This window comes from Dreissena polymorpha, chromosome 5 (genome assembly GCF_020536995.1).
Source record: "Dreissena polymorpha isolate Duluth1 chromosome 5, UMN_Dpol_1.0, whole genome shotgun sequence".
NCBI classification, from domain to species: Eukaryota; Metazoa; Mollusca; class Bivalvia; order Myida; family Dreissenidae; genus Dreissena; species Dreissena polymorpha.
This window is the reverse complement of record NC_068359.1, coordinates 75,768,562-75,771,381: the sequence shown is the minus strand read 5'-3', so window position 1 is coordinate 75,771,381 and position 2,820 is coordinate 75,768,562. Positions and strand designations below refer to the sequence as shown.

At 32.8% G+C, this 2,820-nt stretch overlaps 1 protein-coding gene across 2 annotated transcripts in view; it reads left to right on the top strand.

The window, feature by feature from the left end:
* The window catches only part of LOC127881019 (uncharacterized), a 15,805-nt gene extending 15,679 nt beyond the window's left edge, over positions 1–126 (top strand). For both annotated transcript variants that reach the window (XM_052428598.1, XM_052428599.1), the window contains exon 3: positions 1–126. This exon is cut by the window's left edge and continues 2,280 nt beyond it. The gene's annotated coding sequence lies outside the window, so the exon portion shown is untranslated.
* Positions 127–2,820: the final 2,694 nt, after the last annotated feature.

Here is a 2,820-nt window from a genome sequence, read left to right as displayed (position 1 = left end):
GCTTTTAAATGAGCAAATTAAATAAATATATACGCAAGCATAGTGATGAATCCCGAATGTTTTTTTTTATATTTCGTGATGTCATTGGACGTTGCAACATCATTTCAGCAAAATAACAACATGCGATTGGCCAGTAAACGAAAAGTTAGCAAATGAAAACGCTGTAAAAGTATATTACACACGTGTAATATAAAAATATATGTAATGGTTATATTACATGAAAAACAGTGTGTGGCATGTGATAAATGTTTATGCTCTATAGGACATTTAATTTGATTAATCAAATGTTGAAATACCATTAACATGTGTGCAAAGTAATATCACCGTTCGCATAATAAAAAAAATGAAAAAGCTCTTTGAATGAAGCAAATCATATTTTGTATCTGTAACATCTCCACCGAACAACTGCAGATCCCTCACAAACTGTCACTTACATGTTTTACTGTAAGACATTAATTTGTAGATGCAATAAACTCTGTGGTAGAATTGACCTGCACTTTTGTAAAAGAGGCGAATTCATTGTGGTGATTGGCGCTTAATACACATTAAGCCATTGATGAGTGAGTTGCTGCACACTTGATTGCGACGCGTTTCCTTCTTGTAATCGCACTGCAATGCACAAAGTAAATTTAGAAGTTCTGATTCGTACATCAAGGAATCATCATTATTCGAAAACAAATGAAAACAATCGTTTGAATCATACGTATTTATCAACATAAGACTTGGAATGATTTGCCACATCGTTTATGATTAGAACGTCATGAATTGTATTCGAAAATACAAACTTTGTAAGTTACAAAAAGGGTTAAAAAGCTGTCATTTATCAACAAATATTGTATAATGTTAAACTGTGTTTCGTGTAAAATGTCTTAACTGAACATCTATACTTGTACTTTTACAATAGTATTATTCATAGGATTATGTATCGCTTTATTTTCTATTTCCTGTCAATGGCAACGTAAAGCTTACAATCTTACATATACTTAACCAGTCCTCCTTACATCATCCTTACATCATACCTACCTCCCATACCAATCATTGTCGGATAAAGATCCTTTTTCTACGGGAAAAACACTAAAGCTGTCTTTGTAATTGAAAAACAGTTTCATTTTATAACAATTATATTTAAAGTATCATAATCAATTGCATGTTCATGTATAATTATTTGTTATACAACCGGATATGTCTGACTTTAGGCGAAAGAATAACGGTCGTTGCCTTGCGTGATGGATGCAATATGTTTTATCTGGATTATGGCTGGTAGAAATAACTTCATAAGTTAAAAGTTTAGCTTACGACAAAAATTTGCATACAATACAATTGCACTAGAATCCATATATTCCAGTTATAACTGCTAATTTCAGCTGATCTCTTAGTTATAGTACTTCTGGTAAGTAATTTTGCATGTTAATATAATAAATTTTATTTAAACGGACAGACAGACATACATACAGACAGACATACAGTCTATTGAGACTTATAAAAAAGTGCATCATCTTCATGCTTAAATAAACCAATTATTCTCTCTCACGAAGCTAGGCATAAAAGAATAACATTACATAACATATACAAGTCATTTACAAATACATGAACGCGTAGGTTCTATCAAGGCGGTACTGAAGTTTATTGAATATTATTATTAATAATTTCTTTTAACAAAAGCTTCTTTGATAAATATGCATAGTGATAATTTATTGATTTGTCACATAAAGCTAAGGACTTGTTGATTTATATACATATTGGTTGATATTAAATACACTTTTTTCTTAACTCAGTGTAATAGTGACATATACATTTAAACTGATATTCATCTTTTAAAATAATACAACACGTTGCTGCAGGTAAAAGTCTTAAATATCTTTGTATACGTAGACAATACCGAGAAACCTTCTTCAGTTACGGTCATTAACATAGATTTCACGTTTTCTTCTTCTGAAAACGATTTTGTTTACAATTTTTGATCATATTCCGGTAATATCTTGGAAAACCGATACTAATGCATCAATACGCATTCGCCAATAGCTTGTCTGAGCAAATTATGATTTCTGTCTGCTGATTTGACAGTCAGAACTGCAATTAGGCACTTCGGATAGCAACTTTGGATGTATTAAACTCAGTTTGTTAAGCAACTACCTAATGATTATTTATGGCCATTTGTAACTAAAATGAAAGTCGGACGATCTGCTTAGGGTAACATACAGCACAATAACATACACTCGAAAGACATTGGATATTTGTTTCTGAAAAGACAATAATAGGAAATAAACTCGTTTAATGGAGCATGCTTTGTCAATAAAAACGTAAACAATCTTGATCTGTGTCAATACATATACCAAACAACACGAAAGGCCTTATTACAAACAAATACATCAACACGTTCAATAATCCTTTTTGCACATAAACAACGCCATCTACCGCTACATTTCATGTGTAGCATCATGGGTATCTATGGTTTACATTGCGACAACAAGACACAAGTCAGGATGTTATTAAAATAGCCGAAACGACAAATTCAGGTAATTGTCGGTGTTCAGTCGAGGGGTCCGCATTTTTCCTTTTTTAAGCACGACCGGAAGTTCCAGGCCAGTGCGACTTATCAGTGGCGCCAACATGGTCGCTTGCCATGAATGAAAGGCTTCCTTAGGCAAGCAATACGTTCTCTCTGAAAAAAGTCTCTGGAGTTTCATTGTTATCTGTATTTGACAATGCCAGGTTGAATATGAACTTTTAAGGTGTTTAAATATATGTCATATTCATCGAAAACACAATACACTTAAGATCTGGCGTTAGCCACTTATGGAATGCAAATTCAGTGGCTAC